This window comes from Lissotriton vulgaris, chromosome 5 (genome assembly GCF_964263255.1).
Source record: "Lissotriton vulgaris chromosome 5, aLisVul1.2, whole genome shotgun sequence".
In the NCBI taxonomy this organism is placed as follows: domain Eukaryota; kingdom Metazoa; phylum Chordata; class Amphibia; order Caudata; family Salamandridae; genus Lissotriton; species Lissotriton vulgaris.
This window is the reverse complement of record NC_141693.1, coordinates 1102711471-1102727449: the sequence shown is the minus strand read 5'-3', so window position 1 is coordinate 1102727449 and position 15979 is coordinate 1102711471. Positions and strand designations below refer to the sequence as shown.

General features: G+C 43.2%; 1 protein-coding gene across 2 annotated transcripts in view; it reads right to left on the bottom strand.

The window, feature by feature from the left end:
• The window catches only part of RBM20 (RNA binding motif protein 20), a 512103-nt gene that overhangs the window by 121079 nt on the left and 375045 nt on the right, over positions 1 to 15979 (bottom strand). The window lies entirely within an intron of this gene.

The window sequence follows — 15979 nt, the reverse complement described above, 5'->3', positions numbered from 1 at the left end:
CGGAGCCGAGCCAGGCTCCGCCGTCATTAGGGGATTATGGTGCCTCCCAATGCACCAATGGGCTCCTTGAGCCTGTCAGAAGTGCATCAAAATCCCTCCCGCAGAATTCACTCCGACTTCTGGCATCCTAATACGGCAGTCAGACTGAAACCTACTATGTAGGGCGGAAAGCTTCTGAATGCTGGACGGAGACGGAGACTTTCTACTGACATCGTAATTATGCCCTATGTTTTTGTGAATTAAGCGCCAAGAACTAAGGGGGTGATCACGATGGTGGACGGACTTGACTCTGTCCGCCAGTTTCACAGGAATTGGGACCGCCCAGCCATATGGCGGCAGTCCCACACATGCAATTATAATGCGACCGCCACTGTGGCTGTCGCATTGTGTATGTTTACCCGCCGCAATGACAAAAATGCATGTTGTGCATTTCCCTGCACTACCTGGAAGGTACCAGGCGGTGCCCGCCACCTGGTGCAAGGAGCTGCAAGTGCACAATTGCATTGCCCCTGCACAAGGGGGGCCCGCAATGGCCCCCAAAGTCAATCTCCGCCAACCTTTGAATGGCGGAGCAACCGCCATTCAAAGGCTGGCGGAATGCAGCATCTTAATGTGGTGGACGGTGCCTGCTAGGCCCCGCCACCATTCTAGGTATGCTGGACAGGTCCGCCAGGCAATCGTAATGATTGCCTGTGTTGGACCTGTGACCGACGGGCTTCCCGTCTGCCAGCCCTCCGCCCGCCATTTATATCTAGCGGGCAGCGAATGGCTGCACAATGGCGGTGAACCCACCACCAGCAGGCTCCCAGTGGCGGGTTCACCGCTATTGTAATCAGGCCATAAGTTATTTGTGGAAACGGATAGAGTTGCCATCAAAGAAATAAAAACCCTTGACTTACTTTAAAAGTGAATTTCAAATTATATCAAAGTTCTATGTTCTATAAACAAACTCAGCCTTTGGCATTGCATGTTTCTCTGGTGACAGTTCGGAGTTTTGCAATATTCTTACAATGTAGTGCAGAGGATACTTTATGCCATATATAAAGTACTGGATTCACCACTGCTGTGGCCTCTTTGTGCTAAAAACCACAGAAACCAAAAGATCTGAAGTTCGAAATGTTAGTTTGTTTGTCATGGACATACATAATTTTTGCCATAGGTGTGACGTATGGTTTAACATACTGATTGTATTGTATCTACTCTAAAATGATTTCACATTGCATTTTTGTACACTACAAAATGACAATAAACTAATTTTAATACTACTTCTTCTATTCCAGTTACATTTGTCATGTTGTTACTTTGCAGAGACATGTTATTTTCCCTTTATTGGTCACCTTTTGCTCCGGGACATTTTTATTCTAAATTGTTGAAATAATTGCACCTCAAAATACTGCACATGTTTCATTCATGACTTCATGAGATATATATTTAATTATTTGGTCCATTCTGTTATCTTCTATAATGCCAGAATGATGTCTTGATAGCCATGAGATTACATGTTGCAATGTTGGCCCATGCCTGCGTACAGGATTTCACTTTAACAGATTGTTTACAGCTATTGTCTATTGAGAAACAGCTTGAAGCCAAGTAAATGTTGATTTCTGAGTACTATAGCATTCATTTATATAATTTACAAATAATGTAATCAATGATACTATTAAGGATGTGGGTTACTTGTAAAAAACAATTTAAGCTTGTCATGCTATCAAAATCAGCAACAACAAGGTGACAGAAGGATTGCTCGAATTAATCTGAGCCATTCGCAATTGCTTGGGCCACATTCGTGCCCCTCATTTTTCACCAACTATGCCATTCTAGACAAAGGCCTACCTTATGCAAATCAGTATAGACCCTGCTCCTCATGGCAACAGTTGATCCTGAACTGAAGCAAGCAACCCAAGACTTGGTTCATCTAATTCGGAGCTCATCAGCAGGGAGTAGCTTGAGTTCTATGGCACAGTGAGCACTGGAGCCATGTCTACACATACCTATCACACTTCGTCTAATCTAAAATGGCCCTATGGACAAAAAAACAATCAGCTTCAATGCGGCCCCAAGTAATTACCAGTTGCTGAGATTAATACAAATATCCCATCCATCACTTTTTTGTTTACTTCAGTGTCACAAACTAGGTGCAACAGACGCACACAGCTGAAGAGCTTCAACTTGGGTGAAACCAAACATGGGTTGCTTGTGTTCTGGTTTAGAGAGGACCTGGTTTTGGCTTGGCAGTTTGGATTTATTATTATTATTATTATTATATTCTTATGTAGCGCCAGATTCGACCCCCGAAGGGGTATCTCCGTGCTTGCCTTGGGAACCCATCCTGGCTTTTCCCTGTGAGATAGCCCCTACAGGGCATCCCCAAGGTGAAAGCCAGGCATCCCGCCGCGGGGGGGGCCGTTGTGGAGATTAAGCAAGCTTAATGCCCAGAGTTGCAGAGTGTGAACCCATGATTAGGTCAGGCACCGAAGCGAGAATTATCGAGTCCATGGACATTTGAGCTCAAGACCCTGCCGCGTCGGGAATTGAACCCTGGTCCCGGGTCTGACCTCTGCTTCAGGGTCTGCCTGCTCTAACCAGTGAGCCACACTGCTCCTATTGGAGCAGGAGTCAGGCTGATTTCCATATGGCTGGGTCTAATTTGAGTTTGCATTGTGGGCAAACAAATGTATGGACTGAGATGCAAGCCAGAGTAAATACCAGTGGCTTAAAATAATGCCATCTTCCCACCCATCACTTTTTGTTTACTTCAGTGCAACGCCTAAGGTGTGCTGGGTATGCCAAGATGTGGGCCCGGTGCTCAGTTCCCTCTGGAACAAAAGTGAATCCAACCATAAAGCCCTACCTTGGGCGATACTGGACTTAGGTTCAGTAGCGGCCGGTGTTAGGGCAGGTTGGCGGTGGGGACAAAGGGGCGGGGGTAGGTGGGACGAGAAAGAAGAAGAAAAAAAAAAAAAGAACTCATCTGCTGCCTGCAGTCCACCGCATCAACGGTCTTCTCTTCTCGTGGCTCCACTGGAGGCAGAGGCTCCCCTCCCCTGAAGCCAATCCTGAAGCTGCTCTCATGCATGACAGTAGCTTCAGGATTGGCCTTAGCACCCTCAATCTGAAGTGGCATTCTGGACAAAACAACCAATGGACTGGAATGCGGCCCGAGTAATCAGCAGGGGCTGAGATTAATTCAAGCACCCCACTGATCCCTTGTTTTGTTTACTTCATTGTAATTGAAAATAACTTAAATTATAAAGTGGGATTTCAAATGAGTAGTCCTCTTCACACTTGAATTCATTTGTTATTGAACTTGATACAGACAACCTGTGTACCTCTGTTTGACTTTCTATGTATGTACAGTATTTTGATGTAGTTTAACCTACAATTGATATCTGACTACTCCTTTGTTTTCATGAAAGATATGGTACAGAATCTCAAAATGTTTGAAGATTTGTACATATATGCTTGAGCTATGACACAGATGTACTATATTGAGGGACATTAAAAACTTACCGATTGACTTCACAAAGTTGAACTGGAAACAATGTGGATGTCAAAAAAGGCAGGGAAAAATTGGAAAGCAGCCATCAGTATTTATTAGCTGATGGAGTAGGGAGGAAGTGGGAAATATCACTTATCTTGATATTATACAGCCGTGAGTTTTCATTTATGGAGCCCCCCTAACAGTTGACTTTGTCGTATGTCTCATGATTCTATTAACATTTTACAGCGACAAATATCTGTGTATCAGCCAAAAAGATTTACATTTCACATCGGATTTAATAACAAGAAACACAGTGGCCTTAGTTAGTTGTTAAGAGGATGTTGCCAAATGCAAATGCAGTCCAGATGACCATAGATTCTTCATTACAGCCTCAATTACCTTCCAGACTAAGGCCCAGCTTTACTAAAATTATGCTTTAGGGTTACATCCCATGTTTTGGGCAAGCCCCATGAAAAATCCACTTCGGGATTTATAAAGTCATTCAAAGAATGATTTGCCTGACTTTGTAAAAACGAAACTGTAGTGTAAGGCAGCCCACTGCGCGGCCTTGCAGTGCCTTGCATCACTTGCATCAGGTAGGCATAACATGGTTGGTGTGGCATTCCCTTTCATCCATCCATGTTTTCTGACACAAACTCATATTTACAAAGATCTGTAAACATAGATTTGCTCCAAAATGGTGCACCTACCCCCCAGGCAGGTAAAACACCGAGAACAAAAACAATCCTGACCCAAATGCAGGCATCCTTTCAACATGATGAAAGAGAGAGCAGAAGTGACCATATTTTAGTAAATATGGTGCAGTTCTGTTGTATCTCTTTCAGTCAACTCAGCACAGCAACTTCCCTTAATGTGCTGAGTTGCGTGAAATGTTAGTAAATATGACCCTAAGTACCAGACCAGGGGGCCCATTAGGATGTCGGGCGGATTGCCCCCGCCAGGCTGACGGTAGCCACCGCCAGCCTGGCCGGGGCAATCCGCCCGACATCCATACTCGTTTCCCCCCCCGCCATGTTAGTATGGCAGGGGGGACCTCGGCGGACGGAAAGACCGTCCGCCGCTTTTCCGCTCCGGTTGCCTTGCGGCCAGGGCGGAAAAGGAATAATATGATGGCGGTGTCTATTAGACACCGCCAGCCATATTATGATGGTTGTTTACAGGTGCCTTTCCGCGGCGGCGATGCTGCCACCGAAAGGCATGCGGTCTTCACTCTGGGGGCCCCCTGCGGGCCCCCAGAGTAAAGGAGAGGTGGGGGATGCACACGGGGGTACCTGTGGTACCCCCCTTCATTTGCATTTACAAATCGTCAGGCACTGCGTGGTGCCTGCCGCTTTGTAAATGCAAATGCTGAAATGCATTTTTAGCATTGTGGCGGGCGGTGCAGAGAGCACCGCCCGCCACAATGCTAAAAATACAGGAGGTGCCCGCCACTGTGGCGGGCACATCCTAGTACCCCTCACGGGACCCCCGCCCCTATGGCGTGCAGTCCCGCATACCGACAGGATGGCGGGCAGACAAAGTCCGCCTGTCATCCTAATGACCCCCTAAGCGTCAAACTTTATATGTACATAACCTTTTGGAATATATTTGTCAAAAATGGGCTATGAAGGCATTGTTTTGCCCAAAGTTGATTTTTAAAGGCTTTGCTACTTGGAAAAGCTAACTCTGTTTCTTAAAGGACTGTTCGTAACACATCTGAGCTGAAAATTACACCAGTTCATAGATAGTTGTGTGCGTGCCTTTTGTCGATAATATAATTGAGTGCATTTTGGGTAAATATTGATGCACAGAAAGCACTGAAGTTCATTAACAGTGACGTCAATTTATTTGATTACATACGTTATGGAGGCCCTTGTTTAGGCAAGCATTTCTTATTTCTTAAAAGATTTTGCTGGAGCTCCAAGTTAATTTGCACACTTCTATTGTAGTTTACTGCACAGTGAATCTCACGATATTCTCCTGGTAATATTTTGGTGGGATGCATAATTTGAAAGATACTTCTGAATACTACATTCTCAAATCTCAATTAAATAAAGCTGTGTGAACAGCCTTTTAAATTGTGGTCACCGTCAGCACTGCCTTGACTGTTTGTTTAATTTCTGCTGCAGAGCAGGTCGGCATTGCACTTCAAAATGGAACCCTCCTCGTGCCCAGCCCACATTTCAATACATTCGTGTATTCATCAATTGTGTTTGGCGAGTCTTCCGCTCTAAAATGTGATAATGTCACTACTAATTCATTACAAGGTCACTCAGTAATGGGGATGCCAGCTTTGCGGCTCTGTTAATTGCAAATATAAGTCAGGATGAATCAACACCCCCGCTGTGATGCCGAAGCACAGGTGCGGGGGCATCTGACTTGCCAGCCGCACGTGGCAGGCAGGGAGGGTTTCATTTCATGTCATGGACCTTGACTCGAATAACAAGCATGGAGACGGAAAGCAGAAAACCATGGCCGAACCATATTCACAGCAGATGGACACTGAATCCATCCATCCTAACTGAAGCTGTTCGTGGACAAGGTCGGCTCAAATCAAGGAATGCTGTCTTCTCATAAAGCACAAAGAAAATACAAAATTAGTCAATAGAAACATGTTCTTATATGGCTAGCTATAAATGTTTTTAAGATGACTTAAATGCAGCGCATTGCAGTTATTACAATGATCAAACACAATGTTACTCATTGTATAAGCCTCGAAAGGGTGGAAACTCAGCATTCAAAGCTGTAACTTGAAGTACACCCACCTACCGCATCGAAATTTCTAATTGAATTGAGCATGTATGTTTTATTACAGAAAAGTCAAAGGATATAGGGGCATATTATCAAGAAAGGTTGTTACATTATCGCCGCTTTTATCGGCAGGAAACTGCTGATAAAGCAGCGATAATGGGCTTGATAATATGCTCTATGGAATTCCAATCGATGCCCATGTTAGATGTCTTCACATCTAACATGGGCTTCGATTGGAATTCCATAGAGCATATTATCAAGCCCATTATCGCTGCTTTATCAGCAGTTTCCTGCCGATAAAAGCGGCGATAATGTAATGACCTTTCTTGATAATATGCCCCCTCTTTTCTTATGTATTTTACTTTGTTAGCCCTCGACCCAAAAGCAGCAAACACTAATAAGTAAAACGGTATTAGTAAGTATGTTGTGGTAAAATATAAAAATGTGTGCTTGAGTTGGTTCAGCCAATGGACAAATGTTTCATTTGACAGATTTGACTTCTGCGCGATAAAGCTATGTTATGAGTGGGGAATGAGATGCAAAGCTTTAGAAATTGTATTGAATGTAGTGGACTGGTTCTAGAAACATGTGGGAGAGTGAGCGAAGTGTACATGGAAGAGAAAAAGGAAGAAAAGAAAGCAAGAAAGTGGTGACCACATCTGAAAACAAATAAATAAAAACAGAATTTAGACCAACAACACATGGGGAGACAGATGAGGGAACAGTAACTGTATAGTTTTTGAACAATGGGTAAGCTAGACAAAAAACAGAGGGACTAAGTTAGGAGGTTTTGCCCCGTCCATCATCTCGTGTTTGCTTTGTTCGCCCTAAGTTGGCAGGGTATGCCCAACACATGGTCCCTTGCTCACTTTGCCACTGAATTCAAGCTAGCCTGGCCGATGAGGGGTGTTACCCCAAACCGGTCCCAGGATGCTTGTTTTCGGTTTAGGGAAGACCTGGCTTGGCAGTTCAGGCTGGACAGTTCCCATGAGGCTCAGGGTCAAGACTGATTTGCCTATATCTGGGTCTGAACTAGGGTGGCGAAGTGAGCTAAAGAAGGATGATGGATTCCACCCAGATCTGTAACTGGGGGTGAGTGTCTGAAAAGTTTCAGTGCGCCATCCCTCATCTCTTTGTGTTTGCTTTGTTCGCCCTAAGTTGGCAGGGTATGTCCAGACGTGGGTCCCTTGCTCACTTTGCCACTGGATTCAAGCTAGCCTGGCTGATGAGGGGTGTTACCCTGAAACCGGTCCCAGGATGCTTGTTTCCGGATCAGGAAATACCTGGCTTGGCAGTTCGGACTGGACTGTTCCCATGAGGCACAGGGTCAAGACTGATTTGCATATAGCTGTGTCTAAACTTGGGTGGCAAATAGAGCTAAAGAACGATGATGGATTCAACCCAGATCTGTGACTGGGGTGAGTGTCTAAAAAGATTCAGTGCTCCGTCCATCATCTCCTTTTGTTTGCTCTGTATCTATGAGATATGGCTCATTCCTGTCCTTCCCCCTGAGCTGGGGCACAATGGGCTGCCATGCACCAATGCAGGTACATTTGCACCATGGTGCAAGGGTGCCTGCGTTGCTGGGATGATTCTTTTTGTATCAGGAAGGGAAACATTGTGTCCATGTATACAGACGACAAACGTTATACATAAACAATCCTTAGCAAGCAATTCTGGTTTTGCACTGGGGACTCTTAGAGGAAAAGGCATTGAAAGACTCCAGGCTCTGGGCATACTACAAGAATTTGATAGTGTTAATATTTAGGTGTTCGGATCACTCATGATGTACATAAGCAACATAAAGAAAGTATGAGTATTATACCAATTTATGTAGTTTGGTCAGTTTTTAGAATACCCTACCACTGTCAGCTATGAGAAGAATTTTCCTAGCATAGATCGTGTTCCCACACTGCTGTCTTTAAATGTTCCATGCTCGGCCTACACCAATGAAAACATTTATGAACCAAGGGCCACATGTACATAGGTAATCGTAATTACCAAATGGCAAATTTTTGTGATTCGCTATCTGGTAATTGCAAACACCAATGTACAAAAGTGTGTTTTACACATTTTGCGATTCTCAGTGGGTCGCAAATAGACCTTATGTTAATGAGGTGGGCCTTGGTTTCCGACCCATTGGGAATCGCAAAAATCACAGGGATGGTGGGCTGCTGGGGTCAGCAGATGACCATGTCTGTGATTGCTTTTTCAATAAAGCAATCTTTTTTTTTTTAATGCAGCTTGTTTTCCTTAAAGGTAAACGGGATGCACCTAAAAACATGTTTTAACAAACATTCTCAAAGGGGAAGTGGTCCCGAAACTTCCCAATTTGCGAATAGGTTATGGGTTAGGTGGTAAAATGTGAATATTTTGCGACAACATTTTGGTCCTAAAACATTCACACATACCACTCCGATTTGGAATTAGGAAGGGACTCCCTAAACACACCCCTTACTAATACCGAATCGCAAACCCAATTTGCAATTCAGTAATAGGTTACTGAATCACAAATAGGGCTTTGTACATTTTAAAAAGCCTTTTTGCGTTTGCAAACAGGCCCATTCTGTGAATCTGCCCCACTTGCAAATGCAAAAAAGCTTTGTACATCTGGCCCTAGGCTCCCTAATGGGATTACCTGTCTGGGGAGGAGGGTGCAACAGGGTGAATCACGATGCACTAAAGGTTCCCTGGGACGTATCCTTATATTATGCTGCCACCCTAGCTGCAACTAATTGGTTTGATAACCAGGTAAACTGGGAGACATCCTTTCTGGGGGAGACATCTCCTCAGGGCACACTGCAAGAAGATATTATGATGGTAAATAATGCCACAAAAGAATACCCATATATAGTTCAGCAAAAAACAATTAACAGAGAAAAAGTGGGGGGATAGTTTTAAGACAAGCGCTATTTGCACCAGAAATTTTTTTATTGGCTACCAGTCAAATCAATAACATGGCAAAGGTTATGTTGGTTACTGAATGGAAGCAGAGAGGATGTGAAACTGTGGATGAAATATATTAATAACAGATTAATGACTTTCACAGAGGCACAGGACATGTACAGAGCAAGGACGGGACAGTTTTTACAACATGTCAATATAGCATGAATTGGAAGCGAAATATGGAATCCCTTTCCAGAAGCCCCACCTATAACTCACACAATGGTAATAATACTAAAACCTTTTGGGGGTCGAATACAAACATATATGAAGCCTTAAAACAAGACAGACAGGGAGTATAATCTTGCGCTACACTATTTTCGTCGGCATGCCTGGACAGATTAGCTGGTGTAGAATCGATAAAAAAGGCTGTAGCCGGGTAATGGTAAATGGCAGGTTTATATTAACTAATTTCTATTATTGACAAAGCACATACCTGACCCCAAAAATATGTTGGAATATATCAAGATAGATAAACATCATGTGAGTACTAGTAGCTAGATTTTTGCATAAGGCATGGTAATGCCCTAGGATAGAGGAATGTGATGGAATGTTTGTTTAGATCAACTGGGTCACTGCCAGAAAAAACAATTAATTAAGAGTTGTGTGTTATGTGTGTGTCCTATGAACAAACATGACAAGCTGAAATGTAAACTTGTGTCTCGTGGAACTATGCTGGCAAAACACCAGATTGCAATATTTTGAAAAAACAAAAAAGCACCAGAACAGAAACTATGAAAAGAGGATATGTTAGAGTGGGCATTGGAGGAGAAACTGTGAATTACAGCCACTCAGAGAAATGAGAAAGTGGCAGAAGATATTGTGGAATGGACAGAAATTCTGAGGTTGTTAACAGATACCCCTAGTACTAGACCACCATGTATTAAATCTTGGAAGACTTAGAATGAAAGTAGAACATATGACAAATTGAGAATTGAGGAGCACTGTAGGTTGAGATGTGGATCAGGAATACATAATTATGATATAGCAGCTGTGTTTACTATGTAAGATAGGATGAAGAATATAAATGTCCGTTCAAGTTGACTTAATATTTGAAATGTATATGTCTAGAATTAAGACATGTAAGACATGTTAAAAGCCTACTAAAAATAATAACAAACAAACATTGGGATTTATATTAATTTTTTGTTGTAAGATTTAGCTTGGTGAACAGTTGTACTATATATATTACTGTAACTCAATAAAAGTGTTTTGACTTGTTCATTGAGAAAGTCAATATACTGTGCAGTAACTGGTGGTAATATAATGCGGGAGATAAGGTAAATGGCGGAAGACAGAGAAAAAAAACATGCAGCAGGCAAGCACCTTTGATATGCATGCCATACTCAAGCAAGCTCATGAACTAAACTTGCAAAGCGCTGTGAAATGCTCTCACCCTGCCTCTAGAAGAGAATTGTAAAAAAGAGTAAAGAATGTAAGACATACAATTAGAGAAGTCAATCAGAGCTTGTTCCAAGGGGGAACATTCTTGCTTAGCGATCGGGCATAGGTACTGATTTTTAGGAGAAACCAGGTGGTTTCAAGTTTTCGGGAACAGTAAAGGGACATAAATGAATGCTATGTTATTTATGCATTTGCTGGTGCATTGATCCGGATTATAATCTAGCAGCATGCTTTCTTAACCCTGTTTTTACAGGAGTGTAGCGAATGTTGTTCAGTTACTCGCTGTGATTCACTGACTGCATTCCATTCCACAATGTCTTCGAGTGTTAATGTGTCACAATTTAGTACCATCAACTGTGAGCAGGCCTTGCAAGATAGGTGGAAATGATGGCAACCCTGTGCTGACCGTTGCAGTGATATGACACGTTTCTCAGGTGGCGCTTTCCACTTGATTACTGCAGTAATCTCGGACTTGGTTCCAAATGTTGTAATCTTAAAGTTTATGTTTCAAACGCAGACTTGAAAACTGGTATTTTTCCTGAATGGAGGATATTATTGTCACAAGCACTGACTGTATAAATATTGTGATTGAAGGTGCACTGAATGCCTGCCATTTGATGTTTCTCATTTGACCATCAATGTGTGTCTTTAGTGTGTGGACAGGTTCTTCCCACTATTCGGTACACTTCATTCAGTGTCCTGGCTGGTTACTTTTTGGTTTGCTGAGTCCCTTTATGTTTTCAGGTATTTATTTTGATGTTATTTGCATCCGTTCTCGTGGCTTTCAGAAAAAAGTGGATTTTGTGACTTTGCTTAACCATGCAACTATAACAGTAGCTAGATGTATAACTTTAGTTTGTTAATATGCAGACTCTGAATCTACGTAACGTGGTACGTGCATTGTGTAATGGAGCTTTGATGACTGATATTGCTGCCCCGGACCTGTGAGCATGACAAAAAGAAGAGCCGGCATGAAAATGATGCGTCGGAATAAATGCACGACATTGAGTCGCATGAGAGGGGGGCTGCGTTGAGAGCTCTCAGCTATGCACACAAGCGCTGTGCATGCAAAACATCAAAAAAGTTCTGCTTCAAAAGCGGATGAAAACAGTAAATAGGTGACGGGAGACTAAAAAGACAAACACATGAGGAAGAACAGGAAACAGTATGCTACAGCCAATAGAAATGGAGGAAAAGTAAGTGGCTAGCACAGGAACCAATGGAAAGCAAGGGCGGGAGGTAAGCCCTTTTTAAGATTTAGATAAATAGATAGATAGATAGATAGATAGATAGATAGATAGATAGATAGATAGATAGATAGATAGATAGATAGATAGATAGATAGATAGATAGATAGATAGATAGATAGATAGATAGATAGATAGAGACAGGTATCGCAAGCACAGCTCAAGCACTGTGCAGGCGAAACCAAAACCACCCCCCCCCCTTTACCCAGTCCTGATGAAGACCCGCTTTGACACTTTAAGAGTGATTTTCCAGGGTTGAAACGTCTACTTTAGAACCTTTTAGACCAGCTTTTAAGACTCTGCGATGAGATCAACTCATGTGGTCCACAGAACTATCTAAGAAATCTTGCATTACTGGCCAATTCCCCCTTGCTTTTTCAAAGTGCCATGTGGCACACATGCAATGTGCGATTCCTTAATGCAATCGCAAAATAAGGAAACGCAAATTTGCGATTTTTTATTTTGCTAGGCTGTTTTGCTTACATACATATCACTTAGCTATTTTGTGATTGCAAATGCCAAAATTCAGCGAATTTCGGCGATTGCGATCACAAAATTGCCTTCACACATATGGCCTTATGTGACTTGTATTTTCAGTAGGATTGTTGGTATCTTAGATGATAAGTCATATTGCTGCTACCATTAGATTTAGCAGACTCTAAGCCTGCGGGAAGTTTATTGGCCTAATCCTGCACAATTAGCATCATGTGCTCACCGAATACACAAAACACATTCTGTAAATAGTGTATTGTGAGCTCGGTGCACCCATACACAGACTGTAAACAATGCATTATTCATTGGGTTGCTCTTGGTGATTTCAGGAATTGGCCACACACCCTGGAATTGCGCACCCTAACACACACACGCTATAATAAACAGTGTACTATTTGTACAGCTCTACAGTTCTTGGTGGCACAGCACCCAGGATACCGTGTTGCAAAGCTACACACTTATAAGGTCCAAAAGGCGAGACCTATTGGCTATGCCAAAGCGTGTTCCTACTTAGCCCTCTCAAGTACACAACCAAAGGAGTCACTAGTGTTTTTGTTTGCTTTTTTGCAGTCGGGCTGTTTGAAAGGCTGTTCTGTATTTTACAGCAGCTATACTTTTACACTGAGATCCCCCCTGGGATCACTTGAGGCCCCCCTGGGGGGCCCGCCCCCCAGTTTGAAACCCCCAGATATAATGTATATTTTAGGTTTTGTGCATCTGGCCATAACTATCATTCTGCTACTCTTCTGGATTCATTGCCTCTTCCTACTTTGTTGCCCTATCACCCACACTTTAAATCACCAAAACTCATTGGTAGCAGAAGTGACATCACTCACTCTTTGACTCGATGACATTGTAGGTTGGAAGCCTTTTCAACCATGTGCACACTTATAGGTGGTGCTTGCACGCTTGTAGGTGGAGCTTGCACGCTTGTAGGTGGAGCTTGCACATGCAAAGGAATGTAATCCTAATGATTACTGTGATCCTTATGGGCTTCCCAAATTCTCTGTTGTACATACTTAAAGATTAGCTATTTGCATTAGAAATGCAGTCTTATCAGAAGTGCAGAAGAATCATAGAAATTCCCTAAAGCCCTGGTGAAGTGGTGGAGCAGATGTGGTGTCCACAAGCAATGGATGCTTTCTAGGTGGCGCTCAAGGGCCCCCTGGCATATTAGGAACATCAGCACGGCACCACCTGCATTCCATTACTGATGATCCCGACTAACCCATCTTATCCAGCTTTGGCTCAGGATCCACTCCGACTGAGGAGACAGAAGCCTAGAGAGGTTTTGGTCTGGATGGAGGAAGTGGCTATGCCAAACTCTAATTAGATCCCTCACATTAACATACTCACTCAATCCACGTGAGCTTCTCACTATATCCCTATCACTATCTTTTCTAACATCTCTTCTTGCTTGATTCCCAATACTTCTGTTCTTCGAGGCATTTTGTGTCCCAGGTAACGCGCAAACATCCTAGCTGAAGAGAAAAGTCTTTCTCTTCTGTTCCATAGTACAAATCGCATGTGATGGAACTCCTGGGGAAGTGGGGTCTAGCAAAGCTGAAATCCCTTGATGAACTATTATCACCAAATGTAACACTTTTGTTGTTACAAATATCTCAACCAAAAATGCAACCATGAGGCAAGAATCCAAAAGGTTTGTTGTGGTTCCGGTATTCGTTCTGCAGTTGAGGAACACTCCGCTACATGGTCCTAAAGAATAGGTCCTGCCATCCTTTTTCTTCCTCATATGTGTACTTGTAGGTTTGCCTTTTTATCACAAGTGCACAACTACGAGCAGTAAAAAGTGAAGTCACAATCTCATAGCTGACAGAGCACAAAGTGAGATCTTCATGCACTTTGAGAGGTGATGCGCTGAAACACAAACTCACATCTTGCCGATGTTAAGACACTGTTTGAGATTTGTCCACAACACCGGTATCTATGCAGGATGTCAATTAAAGTGTTCACTCCTACAAAATACATGAATAGAGACTGTGTCAGTCACAGAAGTAAGCCTTTGGTTCAAAATGGACTAGATGACTTCAAAGATATAAAAGGCAAAAACAATTTCAATCTATATGTTTCCTAGTGCTGCCTTTTCTTAGGAAACAATCCCAGACTGATGAGTTAAGTCTGGTGAGATGTTCGTTTTCCACTGCTAATGGGCTAACCGGTGGCCTAGGCGAGGTGCCATGGGCTCCAGTGCAAGCAGGGAAAGGGGCCACGGTAGCTCTCGTTTTGGTGGTAAAATACAAACATTATCGTTCTGCAGCAGGCCCTCACAGCACCTGCTGCAGTATTCCTGGGGCCACATTTTCTAGGGATGTCCAGTACCCAGAAGGGTAAGCTGCCCACAGAGGGGCTAGTCTAACAATCCACCATGGAATCTTGACACCCCCTTACTCTGTTTTTTGTGCTTAAACACCACCCACAACAGTGGCTAAGTACAGTTACACTCCCCCTGAAGCAAAAAAAGAGGCACACAACAAACACGAAAAAAGAAAATGTAACGCCAGGCACAGTGCAAGGCCATAATAGGGCAAGAACAAGTACTTCCTGAGCCTAGATCTCTTCATGTCTATGGCCGCCCTCCAACCCTGCCTCAGCAGGCCCCGGGGCTGCGTCCATCCTCAGGCTGCGGACAGCTGCGCCCAGAGCCGCGTACCGAGCACATCATCGGGGTCAGGACGCCGAGTCCCTTTCATTTATAAGGTCTGAAATGCCCTGACGCGGGGCACATCTCCCTGTGCTCGAAACTGCAAATGTGTGCATTGTGTAATGTAAATAAACAAAGTGGAAACAGAGCGCGAAAAAGCAGCAGTATTGCCTCCTACTGTCCTGTTTGCATGTTGCACCCCTCCCCCTCCCCGCCCCCAGTCACAACAGGGCTTGTCATCTGTTCTCAACTAGATTCCACTCGCCACGCTGACCTATGGACAACACCCCATGGTCGAGATGTTTCTGCAACAATAAAAATGTTCTCTTTGAAATGCTCAGTTGCTTTTTTTGTTGCAAAGTGATCGGCATACATTATGACGAGAGGGACCGCTTTACAATCATAACAGATACATTCACCAAATGCATTCCATTATGACACCGTTCCTGTGAAAAACCTGCTCCTTAATAAGAGGTCAGCCTCCTAGACACTCACTGGGCTGACGTCATCTTAAATACAATCTTTTTCAGAGACCCATCCCTAATAAGAGACATTTCTTTCGTAGGTTTGTCGCTCTCATATGTAATGGCGCACACGGTTCCTCCTCAGGTCGCAACATACCTGCATGGCAATGAATCTTCACATGGTGGCTACAAATCCTCTTGCAATAAAGTTCTCTTTGGCCATTTTGGGGTAGATTCATGCTTTACAGATGTTATCAAAAAACAAATAACTACTGTTCTGTGTGGAGTAGGTAAATATTTGCTGTGGTGTGCCACGACTTACTAAACAACAATTAATACATTCATTTTAACATTTTCGTTGAGAGTGAATCATTATGGTGGGTTTGTAACAGACTGAAAAGATGATTAGCTCGAGAATTAAAAAAAAAATAGCTGCTAGTTGAGTATTTTTGGGTAGATAGTCTAAATATTGCACACAAAGTTGTTGTTGTTATTTGAACTTCTTTCCTCAGATAAAATCGAAGTCGTACACCAC